Source organism: Oryctolagus cuniculus, chromosome Y, assembly GCF_051225735.1.
Source record: "Oryctolagus cuniculus isolate XC-2025 breed Fujian yellow rabbit chromosome Y, ASM5122573v1, whole genome shotgun sequence".
NCBI lineage: Eukaryota > Metazoa > Chordata > Mammalia > Lagomorpha > Leporidae > Oryctolagus > Oryctolagus cuniculus.
Window position 1 is genome coordinate 18,480,174 of NC_142889.1, and position 24,811 is coordinate 18,504,984.

Here is a 24,811-nt window from a genome sequence, read left to right on the forward strand (position 1 = left end):
AAGTGAACAATATGGATGTGAGGCCAGATGTTTTGGATTCAATTTACTTCAGAATTAAAAATACCAAGGACATTGAGGAATAAGGTCCCATTTTTGTTTCTTTGAGTTTTTTCAATCAACTACAGTCTTTAGAATAATGTTGAAACAAAATTTATTCTCAGCAGCTAAAGCTTTGTTGCTTGTTTTCCTTCTTCAATCCAGGGCACATAGCAAACAGTATTTAGATTTACAGAGTTGATACAAACCAGAAAAAGAGGGACCCTCCTTGAAATAATCTCAGTTTGTTTTTTTTTTTTTTTTTTTTTTTTTTTTGTCTCTGCAAGGTTTGGACTGAGAATTTCCTGACTATAGGCTATTTGATATGATGCAATCTGACAAAAACAGTGGAAACTCTTTTTGCCATCATAGTTTTAAATGATACCAAGATAAACTTCAACATACCCACTAGTATGTCCAAGACCCATAAAGTATTACAAAGGGAACACACAAGGAAATCATAAAACAAAAACAATGAATTTACTTCTATTAATATTTATTTTAAAACAGAGAACTTCAATTATCACTGTTCAAATAACACCACTGATTTTTAAACATTTATATATATATATATATATATATATATATATATATACTGTACATAAATGCATTTTAAAATATTTATTTATTTATTTGAAAGGCAGTTATCCACACACACACACACACACACACAGAACTTTCACTCACTGGTTCACTCCCCAAATGGCCACAAGGGCTAAAGTTGGGCCGGTCCAAAGTCAGGCGATTGTTCTGAGTCCCACACATGGGTGTAGAAGCCCAAGAACTTGTGCCATAACCTGCAGCTTTTCCAGGCACAGTAGCAGGGAGTTGGATCAGAAGTGAAGTAGCTGGACTCCAAAGGGCACCCATATGCAACGCTGGTATTACAGGCAATGACTTTACCCACTACAACACAATGCCAGCCCCCACATACACATTTTATATTTTACCTCTAAACTGCTTATTCAAAATTTAATAATAATTTCTAATAAAATAAGATTTATATTTTAAAACAAAAATGGTTTACTACTCATAAATGTATCCCACATGATACGAATATTCTAGTGATTTAGTGCTTACTAATGTAAGAAGATAATTTTCCCACTTTGTGACATGGTTATAAGATTTAAAACTGATTGTCTTGTCTATTGAGTTTACTTATATTTTTTTTTGGACAGGCAGAGTGGCTAGTGAGAGAGAGAGAGACAGAGAGAAAGGTCTTCCTTTGCCATTGGTTCACCCTCCAATGGCCACCGTGGCTGGCACTCTGCGGCCGGCACACCACGCTGATCCGATGGCAGGAGCCAGGTGCTTCTACTGGTCTCCCATGGGGTGCAGGGCCCAAGCACTTGGGCCATCCTCCACTGCACTCCTGGGCCACAGCAGAGAACTGGCCTGGAAGAGGGGCAACCGGGACAGAATCCAGTGCCCTGACCAGGACTAGAACCCAATGTGCTGGTGCTGCAAGGCGGAGGATTAGCCAAGTGAGCTGTGGCGCCAGCCTAGAGTTTACTTATAATACATCTTATGTCATTAACTGAAAGCTTTGAAAATCTGTCAATACCCAAAATATTCTCTCCCCCCAGGGAATCACTGAATTACACCCATAGCTTGATGATTTATTATTCCTCAACAAAGCATTGAGTTCTCCATTCTAATGATGTTTATAGTTACAATATGTTGACTACAGCCAGTTTTATCATTGTAAGATCATTTCTGCTTTATACAGAAAGCTCTTGCTATCAAATATTGAGTCTTCTGGGGAAAAAGTTAAAAAAGTTTAGAGTAGAGGTTTCTCAGTACAGGTTACAGTGTTAGCACAAATATGGCAGACTATATAAACAGCTTAGGATATCACGTACAGGATTTCTTCATTTCTGAATCAGATGAATTTCTAGAATTACAAGGCTTAACCAAGAACCACGAAATTAAGATAGACATCTACGACAATGACTGTTGACTTTCAATGTAATTTCTGTTAAGTACTTTAGCTGTGTTATTTATATTTCATCTTCTAGGACATAAAATACTTTATATAGATTATAATATTCAACAAGGCCAAAACTGTATATCAACCTTTAATTGTTGGGTTTATATATTTGTCCTAAAAGATGATTCAGCTAGCTACAGTTATAATATTCATCCACAAAGTTAGTTTCCATGTCTGATTAACCTATAATTGTTAACTGTGTCAATAAAACATTTTAATACAACTATCATTTTAATGTTGATAATATTCATCAAACATGTGGATTTGGGGAGAAATACAAGAAAGCTTACTTTTAAAAAGATTAAATTATGACAGTACTCCAGTGAAGCCATATAATATACTTACATAATTTTGATAATACCATAACATTAGGGGAATTAACTGGTTATGTTGCTTACTCATGAGGAAAATGGTCTTTGCCTAGTAGAACTAACTATACTCTCTTTTGTCTTGCTAAACTAGTTCCCAGACAGTGGATTTTCTGAAATTACTGATTGTGGTCATCCTGGTTTCATGAATTTATGTAAAGGTAATATAATCATATCACATATGCCTTAGTGAAAGAAAGGAGTCTGCTACCTACAAATAGATTTCACTTGGGGGTTTTACTACATCTACTAATCCTAAAAGTACTTTGAAGGACCAAATAACTTTTTCATCCTCATGAACCCAGATACAGAAGTATAGTTTTTTTAAGAGAGAAAAAATGGGTCTATCTCAAAAGAAACAGTTGCAGGGCATAGCCAATATGTTCTATCAGGAGTAGGAGAATATGTATGGGGTTGGGTCCTGAGGGTACAGGACAAAATTAGGAAAGGGGCATTTCTCAAAGTGAGAGCACTCATTGAAAACAAAGGATTTTACTATCAAGAATTCCAAATGGTGATGGTAATGCTAGCATGACATCTGAAATTGAATAAAAATAATCCATGTTAAGTGAGGTACAAATACCTGAATTGCCGTGACAGAGAAACAATCGAAATCTCACAGTAATTATGCTTCAGTTATTAAATTAATACAGAAGTATATTTAAAATTGAAAAACTTATAAAACGACTATTTTTCTACAAGAGGCCCAAAGACAATCCATTTATGAAACTTATAAAATGTGTGTTGGTGAGAAAGGCACTGTCATTTCTGAGTACCACAGAGGTGAATCTTCTCTCTAGGTCACTCCTGATGGTGGGAAATGTCATAAACACTGGGAACTCAGCAATTTGAATGTCAAGATTCCAAAACAATAATAATAGGGACTCGGTGGAAGTACTTAACTATTGAAGCAAGCTGTGTTCACTTTGAATAAGAATGAAGTAGCAGCCAAGGGTACTTGATCAAGAGAGCTATGGAAATGCTTATTATAGCATGCATCCCTAGAAACAACATGAATTCTCAGATAAAAAGGGCAGTGCTCAACTGATGCAATCTAAACACTTTAAGATCAGTTCATAAAACGAGTGAGAGCACATGTTCCATCAGTCATATTTCTGTTGTTCCTGTACATAAGCCAGTTTTCAAACACAAATCTCACTTGATTGAAGTAGATGACAAGTTCCCAGATATGTGTAACATCACATCAAGCATATAGGTTAACATTCTTCCAGTCTCTAACTAAAACAATCTGTCACATTTATGTGGGTAGTGGCACAGTGAGGGGAGATAAATGCCCTAATATTTTTTACCTGTATAAGGAAACCTCACACCAAAAGATCACAGGGAATTCAAAGCATATATTAGAACTTATCTTTGGCAAATGGCAGGGCAAAGTTACCACTTATCATTAGTCACTTTGAACGTGAATGGCCTGAACTGTCCAGTTAAAAGACACCAATTGGCTGCTTGGGTTAAGGAACAAAACCCATCTATATGCTGCTTACAAAAAACACATCTTTCCAACAAAGATCCATACAGACTGAAAGTGAAAGGCTGGAAAAAGATATACCATGCCAACAGAAATGAAAAAAGAGCGGGCGTAGCCATCTTAATATCGGACAACATAAACTTTACCACAAAAACTGTTAAGAGAGACAAAGAGGGACACTATATCATGATTAAGGGATCAATTCAACAGGAAGATATAACAATTATCAATGTATATGCACCTAACTACAGGGCATCGGTTTATCTAAAAGATTTGTTAACGGACTTAAAAGGAGACTTAGACCCCAATACAGTAGTACTGGGGGACTTCAATACTCCACTCTCAGAAATAGACAGATCATCCGGTCAGAAGATCAACAAGGATACAGTAGATTTAAACGACACTATAGCCCAAATGGATCTAACAGATATATACAGAACTTTCAATCCTACAGCTAAAGATTTTACATTCTTCTCAGCAGTACATGGAAGCTTCTCTAGGATTGACCACATACTAGGCCATAAAGCAAGTCTGAGCAAATTCAAAAGAATTAGAATCATACCATGCAGCTTCTCAGACCATAAAGGAATGAAGTTGGAAATTAGTAACTCAGGAATCCCTAGAGCATACGCAAACACATGGAGATTGAACAACATGCTCCTGAATGAACAATGGGTCATAGAAGAAATCAAAAGAGAAATCAAAAACTTTCTGGAAGTAAATGAGGATAACAGCACAACATACCAAAACTTATGGGACACAGCAAAAGCAGTGTTAAGAGGAAAGTTTATATCAATAGGTGCCTACATCAAGAAAGTGGAAAGGCACCAAATAGATGAGCTTTCTATTCACCTCAAGGATCTAGAAAACCTACAGCAAACCAGACCCAAATCTAGTAGGAGAAGAGAAATCATTAAAATCAGAGAAGAAATCAACAGGATTGAATCAAGAAAAACATTACAAAAAATCAGCCAAACGAAGAGCTGGTTTTTTGAAAAAATAAACAAAATTGACACCCCATTGGCCCAACTAACTAAAAAAAGAAGAGAAAAGACCCAAATCAATAAAATCAGAGATGAAAAAGGAAATGTAACAACAGACACCACAGAAATAAAAAGAATCATCAGAAATTACTACAAGGACTTGTATGCCAGCAAACAGGGAAACCTATCAGAAATGGATAGATTCCTGGACACATGCAACCTGCCTAAATTGAACCAGGAAGACATCGAAAACCTAAACAGACCCATAACTGAGACAGAAATTGAAGCAGTAATAAAGGCCCTCCCAACAAAGAAAAGCCCAGGACCAGATGGATTCACTGCTGAATTCTACCAGACGTTTAAAGAAGAACTAACTCCAATTCTTCTCAAACTATTCAGAACAATCGAAGAAGAGGGAGTCCTCCCAAATTCTTTCTATGAAGCCAGCATCACCTTAATTCCTAAGCCAGAGAAAGATGCAGCACTGAAAGAGAATTACAGACCAATATCCCTGATGAACATAGATGCAAAAATCCTCAATAAAATTATCGCCAATAGAATGCAACAACACATCAGAAAGATCATCCACCCAGACCAAGTGGGATTTATCCCTGGTATGCAGGGATGGTTTAATGTGCGCAAGACAATCAATGTGATTCACCACATTAACAGACTGCAGAAGAAAAACCATATGATTCTCTCAATAGATGCCGAGAAAGCATTTGATAAAATACAACACCCGTTCATGATGAAAACTCTAAGCAAACTGGGTTTGGAAGGAACATTCCTCAATACAATCAAAGCAATCTATGAAAAACCCACAGCCAGCATCCTATTGAATGGGGAAAAGTTGGAAGCATTTCCACTGAAATCTGGAACCAGACAGGGATGCCCACTCTCACCACTGCTATTCAATATAGTTCTGGAAGTTCTAGCCAGAGGTATTAGGCAAGAAAAAGTAATTAAAGGGATACAAATTGGGAAGGAAGAACTCAAACTATCCCTCTTTGCAGATGACATGATTCTGTATTTAGGGGACCCAAAGAACTCTACTAAGAGACTATTGGAACTCATAGAAGAGTTTGGCAAAGTAGCAGGGTATAAAATCAATGCACAAAAATCAACAGCCTTTGTATACACAGACAATGCCATGGCTGAGGAAGAACTTCTAAGATCAATCCCATTCACAATAGCTACAAAAACAATCAAATACCTTGGAATAAACTTAACCAAGGACGTTAAAGATCTCTACGATGAAAATTACAAAACCTTAAAGAAAGAAATAGAAGAGGATACCAAGAAATGGAAAAATCTTCCATGCTCATGGATTGGAAGAATCAATATCATCAAAATGTCCATTCTCCCAAAAGCAATTTACAGATTCAATGCAATACCAATCAAGATACCGAAGACCTTCTTCTCAGATCTGGAAAAAATGGTGCTGAAATTTATATGGAGACACAAGAGACCTCGAATAGCTAAAGCAATCTTGTACAACAAAAACAAAGCCGGAGGCATCACAATACCAGATTTCAGGACATACTACAGGGCAGTTGTAATTAAAACAGCATGGTACTGGTACAGAAACAGATGGATAGACCAATGGAACAGAACTGAAACACCAGAAATCAACCCAAACATCTACAGCCAAGTTATATTTGATCAAGGATCTAAAACTAATTCCTGGAGCAAGGACAGTCTATTCAATAAATGGTGCTGGGAAAATTGGATTTCCACGTGCAGAAGCATGAAGCAAGACCCCTACCTTACACCTTACACAAAAATCCACTCAACATGGATTAAAGACCTAAATCTATGACCTGACACCATCAAGTTACTAGAGAACATTGGAGAAACCCTTCAAGATATTGGCACAGGCAAAGAATTTCTGGAAAAGACCCGGGAGGCACAGGCAGTCAAAGCCAAAATCAACTATTGGGATTGCATCAAATTGAGAAGTTTCTGTGCTGCAAAAGAAACAGTCAGGAGAGTGAAGAGACAACCGACAGAATGGGAAAAAATATTTGCAAACTATGCAACAGATAAAGGGTTAATAACCAGAATCTACAAAGAGATCAAGAAACTCCACAAAAACAAAACCAACAACCCACTTAAGAGATGGGCCAAGGACCTCAATAGACATTTTTCAAAAGAGGAAATCCAAATGGCCAACAGGCACATGAAAAAATGTTCAAGGTCATTAGCAATCAGGGAAATGCAAATCAAAACCACAATGAGGTTTCACCTCACCCCGGTTAGAATGGCTCACATGCAGAAATCTACCAACAACAGATGCTGGCGAGGATGTGGGGAAAAAGGGACACTAACCCACTGTTGGTGGGAATGCAAGCTGGTCAAGCCACTATGGAAGTCAGTCTGGAGATTCCTCAGAAACCTGAAGATAACCCTACCGTTTGACCCAGCCATCCCACTCCTTGGAATTTACCCAAAGGAATTTAAATTGGCAAACAAAAAAGCGGTCTGCACCCTAATGTTTATTGCAGCTCAATTCACAATAGCTAAGACCTGGAACCAACCTAAATGCCCATCAACGATAGACTGGATAAAGAAATTATGGGATATGTACTCTTTAGAATACTATACCGCAGTAAGAAACAACGAAATCCAGTCATTTGCAACAAAATGGAGGAATCTGGAACACAACATGTTGAGTGAAATAAGCCAGTCCCAAAGGGACAAATACCATATGTTCTCCCTGATTGGTGACGACTGACTGAACACCAAGAGGGAAACCTGTTGGAGTGAGGTGGACACTATGGGAAATGGTGGCTTGATCAGCATAGCCCTGACTGTTAATGAACAACTTAATACATTATCCCCCATAGTAGTTTTTTTATCTGTTCTACTTAATATGACTGGTTTAGATCTGTAATTGATGCACAGTTATTCTTAAGTGTTGAAAATTAACTGAAATGTGATCCCTGTTGAACATGGTGGTGGGAATGGGAGAGGGAAGAGATGTATAATTTGGGACATGCTCAGGCTGACTTGCCCCAAGTGGTGGAGTTGGAAGCATACCAGGGGATTCCAATTCAATCCCATCGAGGTGGCATGTACCAATGCCATCTCACTGTTCCAGGTGATCAGTTTCAGTTCACAGTTGGTCATGGTGAAGGGACTGGGAGTCAAAGGGAACACATAGACAAGTCTAGTACCTGCTAACGCTAACCGATGGAGTAAATAAAGGGGAGAGTGATCCAACATGGGAAGTGAGATACTCAGCAGACTCATAGAATGGCAGATGTCCTAAATAGCACTCTGGCCTCAGAATCAGCCCTAAAGGCATTCGGAGCTGGCTGAAAAGCTCATGAGAGTATTTCAGGCATGGAAAGCCAAGACACTCTGGCAAAAGATCTCTGTGAGTGAGATCCCAGTGGAAAGAACAGGTCATCAAAGAAGGAGGTACCTTTCTCTGAAGGGAGGAGAGAACCTCCACTTTGACTATGACCTTGTCTAAACAAGATAAGAGTCGGAGAACTCAGAGGGCTTCCATAGCCTTGGAAACTCATGACTGGAGCATAGGGAGATTACTGATGCCATAGACAGGAGTGTCAATTTGTAAAGTCAACAACAGGAGTCACTGTGCACTTACTCCTCATGTAGGATCTCTATCCTTAATGTGCTGTACATTGAGATTTAATGCTATAACGAGTACTCAAACAATATATTTCACTTTGTGTTTCTATGGGGGTGCAAACTGTTGAAATCCTTACTTAATGCATACTAAACTGATCCTCTGTAAAAAAAAAAAAAAAAAAAAGAAAAGAAACTATCAACTCCCAACTTGACTCTCACTGGGATTAAACATGACAATAGGTCTGCTCTGATTTCATCATCATTTAAAAAAATCATCTATTATTTTTCACTTTATGTTTCTGTGTGGGAGCAAACTGTTGAAATCCATACTTAATGTATACTAAGCTGATCTTCTGTATATTAAGATAATCGAAAATGAATCATGATGTGAATGGAAGGGGAGAGGGAGTGGGAAAGGGGAGGGTTGTGGGTGGGAGGGACGGTATGGGGGGGAAGCCATTGTAATCCATAAGTCGTACTTTGGAAAATTATATGCATTAAATAAAAGTTTAAAAAAAAAAGTGGAATCACAGTCCTATTTTAGAGTAGCTGTGCATGGGGCACTGGTAGAAAACAGTGTTCTAGTCCAAGGTTAGTTTTCAAAGAGTCTACTGGTTCCCCAAGCCCAGCATAGCTAATGTCCCTGGTCTCAAGCTGTAGAATTGGAAGGGAAATACAGAGTAATGGGAAGAATTGGTTTCATGGCCTATAGTGTAAGAGTAAGTCCTCTAGCCATTCTTCCAGCCATAACTAAGTCAAAATCTATGTGACAATCAGAAGCAGTGGGTATTAGATAATATTCAACTATCAATTTTGAAAGTTGGGATGATGGTACTGGATTTATGTTCTTAAAAAGTATTATCTGCTTACATGCTACCCTTAAAAACTAAATAAAGCAGGAGGCAGAGATAGTGAACCCAACATATCCAGATTTAATTCATCAGTTGAAACATTACAAAGCCAGATACTGGAGAATGATGTTAGACTATCATAAATTCCATCCATGCCAAGGATCAGAAATGGTAAATGAGAGCTGGGAAAGAACAACACCGGAGATGTAAAACATGGCCTTAAGAATGATGACCATAAGAGTATGCTAAGGGCTAGCCTTCTTCTTAATGACCCAGCAGGGCTAGTGCACTGCACTAATGAGTTGAAGACCAAATGGCCTATATTCAGTTCCAATAAGGCCATGATTGTCTATGCCATGAGCCAGTAAACAGGTGACTGTCATCCAGAGGGGTGCCTGTGGGGTTCCAGGCCTAGTATGCCAGGGGCTAGCTACTGGTGGTTATCTGGGTAGATGGGCCACCTGGATGTCAAGGAAGGACTAGAGGAACCCATGAGATTTACTTGAAATGAGTCATCTTAGAAGTCCCTCTCACCACCACATCAGTAGAGAGCATTCTGACTTTGTTGTGGATGGCCAGATTGGGTGCTAGCCTGTGGATAATGGATGGAGAGAAGTCAGGGAGAACAGCACCTGGTGGTACACTGGATATGTAGCACAGCAGGAGTCTGATGCTGTGAAGACTCCTTGGATGATTGTGCCTGGGAACTTTAGGGGCTGTGATCATCAGAGCCAGGAGAGTGGGTTTGGCCTCCATTGGGAGTCCTCATAAAATAATAGATGAATCAGCATTTGGGAACTACACTTAAGATAGATCTTTAGAGGCCCACATCCTGCATCTGAGCACATAGGTTTGAGACCCCACACTACTACCAATCCAGCTTCTTGCTAAAACACACTCTAGAAGGCAGCAAGTGATAGCTCAACAACTTGGGTCTCTGCCACCCAGACTGAGTTCTGGGATCTTCACTTCAGGCTGGCTCAGTCCCAGCTATTGTGAGCATTTGATGAGAGAATCAGTGGATAGAATATCTGTCTTAGTGCCTTTAACACGAATAACACTGATTAAAGTTTTAATAAACTGCTGAACCCAAATGTGGCAGAATGGGACTACTCTGGTCTTCTTCCTGTCCCACAGGGATGGCAGTCAGATAAACTCTATGAAAAACACCTAAATGCCTCAGCAGCTCTTTTCTCAATTGTGCACCATCATTTGTTGTAAGAAAATTTATGCTGCAATATGCAATTTGTCAGTCTCCAAACAAGCATTCTGCACCTAGGACACCATCAACTGTGCTTTTGAGATGATCTTGGCATCTTTTCAGTGATGGCTATCAGCTCTCCAGTCCCTGTCTGTTGAGTTACAGATCACTTCCTGTCAGGAACATATGTGCACCAGGTGTGTCTTTCTCACTGAGTCTTTGTCTTGGGTCTTTGAACAGGCTTTCTATTTCCATCTCTATCAAAGGTCATACCTTGGTATGGAGTTCCTTAGTATGGGCAGCAATCTTCCTCTTCCTGACAGTAGATGTGGCCATCGCTTATGTGCTAGGCTAGAACAGTAAGAACTTGAAGTGCAGGCAGCAGTCACCTGGTGCTCTCAGAATCACTATTTCACAGCTACCAAAACTCTTGTTTATGCAATTTAGAGGACCTGAGTCTCAAATAATCCCATTGGATCTGTCATGCTTATAGACTGCTGCTATAAGCACACAATACACATTATAGGGTGTAAGATATCCCTTAAGAAGCTGTAGTGTCTAACTGGGAATGTATGAAGCAGAGGTGGTGTGATGCCCTGGGTGATTCTGTGGATTTTGTTGGCAGTGTTAGCCCAATGTCCAGCAGACAGATTTCTTTTTTTTTTGGGGGGGGGGGGTGGCAGCACCATGGCTCAATTGGCTAATCCTCCGCCTGTGGCGCCGATACCCCGCGTTCCTTTTTTTTTTTTTTTTTTTTTTTTTTTGACAGGCAGAGTGGACAGTGAGAGACAGACAGAGAGAAAGGTCTTCCTTTTTGTTGTTGGTTCACCCTCCAATGGCCGCTGCAGCCAGCGTGCTGCGGCCAGCACACCGCACTGATCCGATGGCAGGAGCCAGGAGCCAGGTGCTTATCCTGGTCTCCCATGGGGTGCAGGGCCCAAGCACTTGGGCCATCCTCCACTGCACTCCCTGGCCACAGCAGAGAGCTGGCCTGGAAGAGGGGCAACTGGGACAGAATCTGGTGCCCCTACCGGGACTAGAACCCAGTGTGACGGCGCCGTAAGGTGGAAGATTAGCCTAGTAAGCTGCGGCGCCGGCCCAGCAGACAGATTTCTGACTCTCACAGGACAAACAACAGAACCTTTCTGCAGCCTTATTTGCATGACCGTTCATGTAGAGGATATTAAAGATTCTCCAGTAAAATTGTTAATATAATCAAATACAACAAAGTTTCATAATACAAAATAAGCATAGTAAAAGTAGCTGTCTTTTTATAAACTAAAAATTAACAATAATAAAGGAAATAACAAGAACAACTGAATTTTCAATAGCATCAAAAGGAATAAAATAATTAGGAATAAATTTAACCAATGAAATAAAATATCTAAACACTGAAAACTATAAAGGATTACTGATAGGAATTAAAGATGGCCCAAGTAAATGGAAATATATCCTGTGTTTGTGGATTATAAAATATATGTAAGAAATCAGTATTGGGGCTGGCTTTGTGGTATAGTGGGTAAAACTGCTGCTGTGATGCTGACATTCTTATGGGAGCTGGTTCAAAACCAGCTGCTCCATTTCTGATCTAGCTCCCTGCTAAAGCACCTGGGAAAATCAGTGTAGCATGGCCCAAGTCCTTGGGCTCATGGCACCCACGTGGGAGACCCAGAAGAAGCTACTGGCTTTGGCCTGTTTCAACCCCAGCTGTTGCAGCTATTTGGGGAGTGAACTAGTGGATGGAAGATCTCTCTCACTGTATGTAACTATGTCTTTCAAAAAATTTTTTAAAAAGAGAAAAACTTTCATTAAAAATGAAATCAATATGATCTGAAGTGATCTATAAATTCAACATATTCTTTATAACATTCCAATACTTACTTTTAGCAGAAATTAAAAAAAAAAAACTATACAGAAAATTCACATGGAATGTCAACAATTCAAATACACAAAGTATTACTGAAAATATGATAAATATCAAAAGCAAAAGTCATCAAAACAATGCATTATTACTGCAAAAACAGATAGACCAAAGGAGCAGACTACAGAGGTTAAGTGTGGGCATTCGGCCCATCATTTAAGATGCTGGCTAAGATGCCTTCACTCCATATTACAGTTCAATGTTTAGCTCTGACTCCTGACTCCAGTTTCTTGTCAATTTGGACTCTAGGAGGCAGTGGTGATGGTACAACTGGCTCCCTGCCAGCCAAATAGGAGGCCATGATTGTGTTTCTGGCTTCTGGCTCTGGTCTCAGTTCTATCCCAGACCTGGTTACTGCAGACATTTGGGGAGTGAACCAAAAGGTAGGAGCTCTATCTCTATGTAGTTCTCAAATATAAACAAAGAAAATGTTACAGATAAATAATTAATGTAATAATTTATGCTAATAAAAGGAAATCAAAATTTGATATCCTCATTGATAGAGGAAAATTTTTGACTAATGCAGTTTATGATTAAAACCCTAAACAAACTAGGAATTGAAGAGAACTTCAAGAAGGGCACCTATGGGAAATCTACAGTAAACTCCTATAAGATGAAAACAAACCACAAATACTCTTAGGAGTTCTACTCAACAGTGTATTACAGGATTCTGCTAAAGACCTCATAATAAAAAATTCAACTCTCCAAATTAGAAACAAAAGAGCAAACTTGGCTTGTAATGCCTAACACATAATCTTGTATGTAAAATATATCCTAAGGAACTCACTATAGACCCACTCAAAGTAAAATTCAGTAATGTTGCAAAATATAAAAGATTCAAATATCAATCATATTTCTGTTTAGTAGCAATGAACATTCTGAAAATATAATCAATGAGAACATTCAATGTAGCATCACAGAATGAAAATAGCACTAAGGAATTAAAATAAGACCATGGATTTTATACTAAAATTACAAAGTATAATTAAAAAGCATAATAAAATGAAGCAGTGATTTCAGTAACACATTTTAATATTACAAAAGAGGTATGCTTAAAGTTAGTCGTTGTGAAAATGCAAATCAAAGCCTCTGGACAATCCAACTTCACAGTCAATAAAATGACTGATTCAGCCATAGGTAAACAAACTTCCAATAAAACTGTGAGACCACTAGGAAAAATAATTTGGCAGTTTCTCAGCATGTTTTACATGGGATTATTGATTGCCTCAGCAGTTTCCTTCCAAGATACATCACTAAAAGATACAAAGCCCGCATGCACCCAAATACTCACTTCAGCAATATTCATGAAACCCAAATGTGAAAGCAACCCAAATACTGATGTGGAAAAACAACAATATGTAGTATATCTTTTATAATGCTATAGTATTTAGAAATCAAAAATAACTATTAAATGACAGACTACAAAAGTAATGAAACTCAAAAAATGAAAAAAGAGAGAAAAGAAATAAAAAGCAAAACCACACATACTGTAACACTATATGAGTCCAATTATGGGTCAGTCCAGAAAAGGTCAATGTCTGGAGACAAAATTTGGATTAAGACCTGTCTGGGACTAATAGTCATGAAGAGGTACTGTAAATAATATGAAACATTTGTGGAATTAATGAAAATGGGCTTATCTTATACTGTGCTTATGATTATATGACTACCAAAGTAGTACAAAGCATGGAACACACACTGAAAACATGGGACAGTTAGGACTGCACAGACAGGCTTATGAGTTTGGGCTTCACAGAAGAAACTAAAAACCAATAAATATGAGGGGGCTTCAAGTATTTTGTGGAACATGAAATTAAAATATGTTCATTTTATTTCAAAAATATTTGAAAGCATGAATATGAGGGGACTTTAAATTCATGGACAATATTTTGTATGAAAGAACTATACATATGTTTCAAGAAATTTCTGCATCAAAATTAACCCAACATTTAATTCCACATTTCTTGTTTGATATTGCCCTAATTCTTATTCCATATACACTTTAAGAAATAATTTATTTTTTTCTTACATGAAACAGTTTAAAATATTAATCATTAATTTAAGGTAAAATACTGCCTCCTGATTGCTCCACTTAACATGACAAAATATCAGTCCATGTGTTCTAGATTATATTTGTATTAATAAACTACTTCCAAAGATCACATTAATTGTGATACTAACTTAAATATTTCAACAACTTGTAACATTATACACTAAGTAAAATGTTGTTTTTTAATTTTTTATTGACAATAATTGTACATATCTATGGAATACAGTATGAGCTTTTAATCCATGTGTATTGATCAAATCAGGGTAAACAACACATTCCCTTCTCAAAATTACAATTCACAATTCTATTTGTTCATAAAATATAAGATTATGGACTATAGTTACTCTAATATGCTATGTAACACTAGGAACTTACTCCTATAATTTAACTCTGATTTGGTACCAATTATTCCATGCAGTTTTTACAAATTCATTAATTAATTAGTGTGGAAGAAAAAGAGATGTGCACAGAGACAGAGAGGAAGAGAACACCCTCATCTATTTGTTCACTTCACAAATGCCCAATAAAGCTATGGCCATGCCAGACCAAGCTGAAGCCAGGAACTCAACCTGGGTCTCTCAGGTGGGTGGCAAGGATTCACTACCTCAACTATCACTCCCCCCCATCCAGGAACACACATTAGCAGGAAGCTGGAAGTGGAAGATGTAACTTTAGCCCAGACACCCCAATATGGGACATGTGCATTCTAAACAAGGTTGTAACACAATGTCCATCCCTCCAGGAAAGTTTTGAATTACCTCCACATCTCTGGCTTGCAGAGAGGGGACACAGCCCCATGAGCCCAACCCCATCACTGCACGGTCTGTTTCTCCCCATCATCCCAAACTCTTCTCATGTCCCTCTCCCTGAATTCTCCCCTTCTGTGGTATCCCAATACAGACAGGGCAGAGCAACAGAGCACAGCAAGATGGGCCTGGGAGATGAGATAGCAAGTGATGGTAAAACTGGACTCTGCCAGTTTCTACCTTATCACTGTTCAGCTCCAGGCACAGCATCAGGGGCGCTTGATAAAGTGACAATGGGTTCACTGAGTGTACTCATTGGACATTTTGGGGGCCAGCATTGGAGGCAGGGGCAAATTGGCCATCCACATGCCAGAATCTGAAAGTGAATCATTATATTACACCATGCCTGAAAATCAATCCAAATGGATTGAAGGCTTACACAGAAGATCTCAGAACTTAAAGCTCCTTAAATACTGGGAGCAAATCCATTGTCTTTAGCTTCAGCAATAATTTGGATATGACACAAAACGCATAGGTGACAAAAGCAAAAATAAGGAAGTATGATTGCAAAAAAAAATGAAAATGGAATACTTTCATTTTCATTTGGAAAATATTATATTCAGTGAAGGAAGTCAGTCTCAGAAAGACAAATACTAAATGAACTCCCTGATCTGTGGTAACTAAAGTATGCCTCAAAGGTAATCTATAGAAATGCAAGTGACACTTTGAGATGTAATGACATTGAACAGCCCTTGTCTCCACTGTTGAGGAACAGTGTTGTTGTTGTTGTTGTTGTTTTCATGCTATTTGTTTAACTCTTTATTTAGTGTAGGGTTAATCTTTTGTGTTTAAAGTTAATAGAAAATATATCTTAGATAAATCTTAGCAAAAAATAAGGTTGGGAATAGGAGGGGGAAGAGGAAGAAGGGTGGGGGGGTGCAGGTGAGAGGGAGGCCAGGATGGAAAGGATCACTATGTTCCTAAATTTGTATTTACAAAATGCTTGAAGTTTTTATATCTTAAATAAAAGGTTTATAGATTTAAAACAAAGCTGAAGATGTCACCAGAGCTGTGGCATAGCAGAGAAAAATAAAAACCTGCCCCCTAAAGTGCTGGCATCCCATGTGCACACTGATTTGAGTGCCGGCTCCTCCACTTCCCATCCAGTTCTCTGCTATGGCCTGGAAGGGCAGTAGAAGATGGCCCAAGAGCTTGGGAGACCCAAAAGAAACTCCTGACTTGTGGGTACAGATCAGCCCAGCTCTGGCCATTGCAGCCATTTGGGGAGTGAACCAGAAAATGGAAGATGTCTCTTGCTGTCTGTCTGCTTCTGTCTCTCTGTAACTCTCCTTTCAAATAAATAAATATTTTTAAAAACTGAAGAAAGATTCTGCATACTAACAGAAAAAATTAAGAAAGAAATAAATGAGAGAAAATCTTGGCAGATGATAGTAAGAGTAATGTAATAATATAAAGAACATACATATTGCAAAAGCAAATACTGTAATAAAAATGGACAAAGTATTTGATCAGATTTTCCAACCAACATATGCAAGCAATCCTATGAAAAATGGCTCAGCAATGCTAATAAAAACCATAATGCCTACTACCTCACATAGGCTAAAAAGATATTATCAAAAAGTAAAATAAAATCAAAAGTGTTAAATGCTGAATCAGATGTGGAGAAAAGCAAATTCTGAAATTTTTCACAATTTGGATCCAAAAGCACTGATGTGGACATTACACTATTTGGAATATCACAGAGAATAATAAATACCACATACTCTCATGTATATGTGGAATATAATAAAGTCAAATGAAAGACGGAACAGAATGGTGGTTACCATGAGCCTGAGTGTGGAGGAAATGGAAAGATGTTATTTGAACAATACACATTTACAATTATGGGATCAATTAACTCCTTGAGATATAATATAAAACACAATAATGAGATGAATACAGCATTAGATATAACTTATTAAAAACTTAAGTACTCTTTTAAGAATGATGTAAGTTGATGGATATGAAAGTTGGATTGTCCTAATAATTTCATGATATATATGCACATGGGGACTCCAAATGTTTTGTGAAAATAGGTTTAAAAATAATGTTAATTTTCCATATACTTTTGAAATTCCAGTAATGTATCAAAATATCAGGTTGCACGCCTTCAGTAAAAACCAATTTTGTCAATTGTACTCAAATAATCTTGAAAAATTACCTTGTTAAAATACAAATTAAAAATAACTTAGGAATCTAAGTTTTACTTTATCTTTGGGACTGGGAAGGTAATCATGGAACAGAAATCTTTTTTAAAACACTCATAAATGTAACCGAAGTTTCTATTTTGAAAGTTCAAACACAGATGACAGCCTGTTAAGGGAATGTGTGCGTGATAAAATGACATTCAAGTATCAAACACAGTGTCCCCCTGCCCCACTAAAACCTGGACCAAAAGCCTTGAACCACACAGCTTTCATTTTAACTTGTCTAGTCTCAAACACTGATATCAGACTCCCAGAAAGAGCTATGCTGAGAGGTCAGAGTTTGCGAAATGAGACCCTGCCTCTGACATAGTCAGAGTAGGGTCAGCCCTGGGATGAGAAGGGGAACCGAGGACCCCATAGAGGACAGCTGCTCGCCTGCATGCACCCTCCCACCCCCAGCACGGGTTCTCCCAAAGGACCGCTCACCCCCACTACACAATCGGGGAAGATGGGCGACTGCTGCCACACAGCTGCCCAGAGATGGCTCTGGGCTGACAAGTCTCTGTGAGGAAGGGACAGGAAGCCCGGAGTCCCAGGTGCCAGTCCAGGCCTACACCGTGGAGCAGCGGGGGGCGAAGGAAGTGAGGTGCCAGCAGTGACATGAGGCCCAGGGACAACCTCCGGAGCCCTGTGAGTCCTGCCAGGCAGAACGTCAACTTCTGCCAACTCCCCCCTACCCCTCCGCGCACTCCCTGTCCCACACACTCACCTCTGCCAGGCGTCCTGCGTGAAGGAAGATCAGAAAACAAAGAACGGACGCTCCTCACCTTCTCAGGTTCCCATCCGTGAAAACTCCTCCTGGACCTCTCTCCACGGCAAAACCGGAAGACTACTATGGCGTCAAGATCCCGCGCGATTATGTATTGTTTACGCAAGCGCCCCTGATTGGACAGTTTGTGTAGCCGAGGGCAAGCACAAAGTAATACAGAACGGAGCCAATCAGCACCCTCCACAGCGCAGACGCGTATCTTCAGGGATCACAGGGGAGAAAAGTAGGGGCCGGTCCCGGGTTAGTTCTGAAAGAGTCCTCACATCACCTCCCAAGCAGCAGGAGGGGTTTTCACCTCCCGGTCCTGCCACCTGCTGGCCCCTCCTGCCTCCCTGGTCCCTGTTCCTGAGAGGATCCTGCCTGGGGGTTGCAGCAGCCTACTTCATTCAGGTCAGTTATAATTTAGAGGCAGTTTATTGCCTTCCAAGCCTTTGTTTTTCTTTTCATTCATTTTTTTAATTTAATTTTAAGAATACTTAAAGATATTAAAACTTTCATCCTTTTTTCCATTTCTCTTGCAGACTTTTTTCTAGTCTACCTATTGTCCTTTAATATTATTTTGTATTCCTTGCTGTACTTAGTAATCCAGTGGATTTTATATATTTTATGTATTATTTATATATTGATTTCTCCAGTAATTTCATTTATCCCTTGTATGTTTTTAGACTTCATCTCTGTATAAAAGCAGCATCCAATATAGTAACATTTTGTTACTTAGAAGTTGATTTTTGCACCTTGTAGCTTCTTTTTACTGTTTTATTTCCCTGACTACTCCTGCAATAGAAAGCTGAAGAGAGATAGTACAGGTATCATGGTCTAGGTTTACTTCCAGGGGGGGAATAATACAGTGATCCTATACTAGTTACACTGTTTTTGTAAGTTCCTTTCAATCTTGATCACAGTAATGAACTCACTGGCTTTTATTATTTCAATGTTCTGCTAGCAGTTTTTAATTTTTTTACTAGATGCTGAACCTTATTAAATGCTTTACAACATGTAACCTACATGATGATGTGGTTTTTCTTCCTGTAATTTTACCTACCTGGATGACTTGTCCGAGAACTTTAACGACTGTTTCATTTTTATTATATCTTGCTTGCTATTGATGTTTTCTTATGTGGTTTAATTTATTGCATTATTACTTTGCTTTGGATACCTATAGCTCAGTTTATGAATGGATGCTTTTAAAAAACTTATTTTTTATTTCATAGCCTGGTCCACTTGCTTCATCATCAAAGAAACATTGATTTTCCAAAGGAAATTTAAAAATGTTCTCTGCTTATTTTTACTTTGGGTAGGTCTTGGAAATGTAGATCTGTTTTTTTCTACCTTAAAACTCTGGAGCATTCTGTAAATCTGGACCTGAAATTTTTACTGTGTGACTTTTTTCTTGGTTGGTTGTTTGGGATTTTCAAAATGTGATTCAACTTACTTAGGAGCTTTCCTGTTTTATGGGTTTTTTTAACTTTTATTTAATGAATATAAATTTCCAAAGTACAGTTTATGGATTACAATGACCTCCCCCCGCCCATAACTTCCCTCCCACCCACAACCCTCCTCTCTCTTGCTCCCTCTCCCCTTCCATTCACATCAAGATTCATTTTCAATTCTCTTTATATACAGAAGATCAGTTTAGCATGTATTAAGTAAAGCTTTCAACAGTTTGCACCCACACAGAAACACAAAGTGAAAAATACTGTTTGAGTACTAGTTATAGCATTAAATCACAATGTACAGCACATTAAGGACAGAGATCCTACATGAGGAGTAAGTGCACAGTGACTCCTGTTGTTGACTTAACAATTTGACACTCTTATTTATGGTGTCAGTAATCACCCTATATTGTTTTATGTTACACTTGTGTTTTGGAAATTCAATTTTCAAAACATGGTGTATTTTTTTAGAGATTTATATATTTGAAATACAAAGTTAAAGAGAGAAGTAGAGAGAGAGAGTGAGAGGGAGGGAAAGAGAGAAAGAGAGAGAGAGAGAGAGAGAGAGAGAGAAGTCTTCCATCTGCTGGTTCATTCTCCAGATGGCCACAATGGTCAGAGCTGTGCAGATCTGAAGCCAGGAGCCAGGAGCTTCTTCTCGGTCTCCCATGCAGGTGCAGTGGTCAAAGAACTTGGATCATTTCCCATTTTCTACTGCTTTCCCAGGCCATAGCAGAGAGATTGATGGGAAGAGGAGCAGCCAGGACTCCAACTGCCACCCATATAGGATGCCAGTGTTTCAGGCCAGGGCTATAACCTCTACAAAAGGATGATTCTGTATAATTACTGAAATTGGTTATTTGTGTTACTTTTCCCTATGTCTCCCTAATTCCCTTTATTAATGGTTTATTAACTTTATTAACATTTTTCTTTAAAAATCATTGGATCCTTTTTTATGTGTGGTATTTTTAATGGTATTTGATAGATGTCTACTTTTACTTTTTCTTTCCTTCATTCAATATTCTTCTAATTTTCTTTTAAATTCTTGACAAGGAAGCTATAATGATTGCTTTTCAGTGTTTTATTCTGACATAATCATCTAAGACTATAAATTATCTCCAAGCAATGGTTTATTTGTATCCACTTTATTACATTTCATGTCTACAAACCCTATATGTGCATGCCCTGTCTGACTCCCAGTGTCTCCACCCACATGTGCCTGCAACCATCACAGGCTATGCATGTCTCCATTTTTGTTCCTGAAGTCCATCTATTCTGATTGGTGAATTAGTGCCTCAACCATCAGAGACCCATTCTTTACACTTATATGCTCAGGTAGTCACAGCCCATCAACTACCCTTTCCATGTCTACAAAAGGACTGTAGCCCCTCAAAATGTATCATATCCTCATTGAGCCATGTCTCTCCTGTTTTCTTTTAGAGAAGCAAGTAAACTTTCCCGGACCTTCAAAGGTAGACACTTCCGTATTTACTACTGACTAATTCTGCATTATCAGCCTATAAAGCACTCTTTCATAACAAATATAATTGCTCTGATTTTCAGTTTTCTGGATTATTTTGTTTGTTTTAGTTTGTTTTTTAGTTTATGGGGCTGCCTGTTAATTGCTAACTTGTGTTGAAAATGAAGTTCATATATCTGAATTTTCTATAATTCATTCTACATTCTGGAGTGGGCTGAATGTCAAAAACTCTGACCTCATAGAGCATATTTCAAGAAGGTAGTACAAAATAAAACTTTGTGTAAAAATAGTTCGTTTTAAAGAGCTCTGGAGAAAAAAATAAAATGTTGTAATGTGACAGGTCCTAGTACAGGGTTAAATGTTAGTTTAGCTTTAGTAGTTTGAAAGACATAACTAATTGGTAATATTTAATATTAAAGCATAATAATAGGGTAACATTAAGGAAACTAGGAAAAGAACATTTAAGTTCAATAGACAAAGTTGAAGATCTTAATTAACAGAAGAAAAATGTGCGTGTATAATCAAAAGATAGAAGATGATTGAGCTGGGACATAAATAAAATGTGAAACATGGTGACTATGGTTAATAAAAATGTATTGTATTCTCTAAAGTTGTTGAAAAAAATAGATTTAAGGACTACTACCTCTTAAAAATGTGCAAGATGATATATGTGTTAATTCACTGTTTGGTCATTCTACAATGTGTACATCTTTCAGAACAATGCAGACAATGATGTTTCAAATAGTTCATGCAAAATGGAATTAAGAGATTATTTTTGTTGAAAAAGACTTGAATCTATGTATAGATTTTTATAATAAACATGTCCTATTACTTTTTAAAGAGCACATATATACATAGATTTCAAAATTTCTTCCACTAAAATAAATTTAGCTTAAATTCTATTTCCCTCAAACTTTTGAAATACCCATTGTTCATAATTAATTAATATATAATGAATATATTTTTGTTTTTAATTAAAATGCAATTTTTGCTTTTTCAAATGAATAAATAATTAATAAAAATAAAATGAGATTCTATTGGTGGATTTGAAGCATGGAGAGCTTTTTTGTCTTTGGTGTTTTTTTGAGATCACATAGTTTGTTGAGACTGGACAGTAGGGTAAGGTCCCATTAGGAAACTAATCTTGTTTGGTGCACCATCTGGGACATACCTAATCCTATGCTGATGGAGATTTGAATGTTGGCCTCCATTTTTGTTTCTATTTATTTGTTGATTTATTGCTATTACAAGTAAACCTGTAAGGAACATCATCTGCGTATGTTTTTGTGTTTTTTTGTTTGTTTGTTTCCTTAGCATAAATTCCTGAAATGAAATTACTAGGTCAAAGAGCACAAACAGTCTAATCTTCCCTCACACAAGGCATCCTATTCTTAGAGTCATGGTGCTTGAGCTGTGGCTCAAAAGGTGGAGTTGTAGTCATTGTTATGGAAGCAGTGATCCTGCCTTCCTCTGCTTTGATTAGGAATCATAGCTTGAGCATTACTAATAGCCTCAGCTGACAAAGGAAGTTTTTCTGTGCAGTAGAATGTTACTACAGTAATGTAGGAGTTGATTTAACAATTGACACTCTTAAATCAACAACAGGAGGCACTCTGCACTTGCACCCCATGTAGAAACCCTGTCCTTAATGTGTTTTTCTATGAGAATTAATAGTAAAACTAGTCTTCAAACAGTAATTTATACTTTGTGTGTCTGTGTGGGTGCAAACTGCTGAAATCTTCACTTGGTATAGAGTTGATCTTCTGTATATAAAGATAATTAAAGATGAATCTTAATGAAGAATTAGATGAGAGAGGAAGTGGAAATGGGATGGTTTGCAGGTGGGAGGGTGATTATGGGGGAAAGAACTGCTATAATCCAAAAGTTGTATTTTTGAAATTTATATTTATTAAATAAAAGTTTTCTATTAAAAATAATATAGAAGTCAACTTAGAATTATGAGAGGCATTTTGTGAAGCCTAAAGATAGGACTAGAAAAGAATCAGTGTAATAACCTGGGAAGTTGGTTAAATGGTTGTTGAGAGTGGAAATTTATATGATAGCCAAGAAACCTCACACACTTGGTAGCAAGAAGGAAATAACCACAATGATACAACATAGATAGCAGTTTGTCATTTTATTAGTTAATTTGAGAAGCTTTTATGCGTCTTTTGAGTAAGGCAGTCAGAGTTAGAAAGATGGAACATTTAGTTGAATTTGAATTTCAGTTAAACAACATACATATTAGTATAATTATGTTCCACACAATATTAGGGTGTCCTGGACTTTATATAGCAAACCACCCCTGCAGCAACACAATATGTGATACACATAGTGCACAAACACACTGCCTTCCACTCAAGCATGTTTACCTAGAACCTATAAAGATTTAGCTTTAAAACTTTCTTCCTTTTGAAGGATATTTTGTAGATAAAATGAAATATTCAAGGATAATCTAAGAGAACCCAGACTAAAAAGTAAGCTGAGGTGGCATTGGGTACAGCTGGCCATTGTCTCCTGCAATTCAGTGAAGTAGGGGCCTTCATTTTGCCATAGTGGGTAAAGCTACAACCAGCAATTCCTGCCCCCCATATAGGTGCCAGTTTATGTTCTGGTGGCTTTGTTTCTAATCCATCTCCATGGTAATGGCCTGGAAAAGCAGCAGAAAATGGCCTGAGTGTGTGGGTCACCACCACCCATGTGGGAGACATGGATGAAGCTCCTGGTTTTGGCCTGACCCACCTTGGACATTGCAAGGAGTGAACCCACACTTTCAGGGTCTTTCTGTATCTCTCCCTGTAGCTCTGACCTTCAGCTAAATAAGTATATCTAAAAAAAATCAGTGAAATGTTAATAGGAATGTTGACTTGGTTTCTTCCCAGGACATTCCTGTTATGTGGGAAAGTTGAAGTAAGCATTGCTCATTAAATGGGATAGGACTTCATTGTCTAATAAAAATAAATACCATTAACTCATGAATTCAGGTTACCATGCTACACAAAGAATGTTTTAATATTGGGAAAAAAGTCATACTATATCTGCATACTGAATCTGAGATAATATGATCAGAAATCATGGAAATATGTATTTTAGAAAAACTGCGTGTCATGGTTGTCACAGAGAAAAGGAAGAACATTCGTGCTCCTCCTCCCAGTGCCCAGGCTGCAGTGGCTACAGCAATGGGGTCAAGAACACTGAACTTTCACTGACAAAAACAATAACAGTTTCTTCCTTCCCCACAACCCCTGTGGCACCCCCAGGCTCTTGCCATCTACCTACTCAGGGGGCCCAGTCTCACTGTGCCCTGCCCTCCTCTTTGGGGGTTGCCCGCCGCCAACATGAGACCTGCTTCCAGGCCACTTTGGTGCCAAATCCTGAGGTTCTCGAAGGATCTTGCTTCACCTTGGCTACAAATATGGAGGGGCTGGTTCATTACAGAATGGGGACCCACAAGTGGTTGAATTACCACCTACAAAGACCTCTCTACCAGAATCTCTAAGGGATGGCCAGCCTCTCCCTGTGCTTTCAGATCATTACACCAACCTGGTTCCTGGCAGGATCCAGGTCGTCATGGGTTCTGCTTCTGTGGAGCAATTTCTGGGCAGGATGGACCTACAGCAGCTCCAGGTG

General features: G+C 38.3%; 1 protein-coding gene across 1 annotated transcript in view; it reads right to left on the bottom strand.

Annotated features, from left to right (window-relative positions):
* The window catches only part of LOC149119318 (zinc finger protein 717-like), a 117,365-nt gene extending 99,029 nt beyond the window's left edge, over window positions 1–18,336 (bottom strand). The window contains exon 1 of the mRNA XM_089325304.1: window positions 18,267–18,336. The gene's annotated coding sequence lies outside the window, so the exon portion shown is untranslated. The remainder of the gene's footprint in view (window positions 1–18,266) is intronic.
* Between the last annotated feature and the right edge of the window lie 6,475 nt (window positions 18,337–24,811).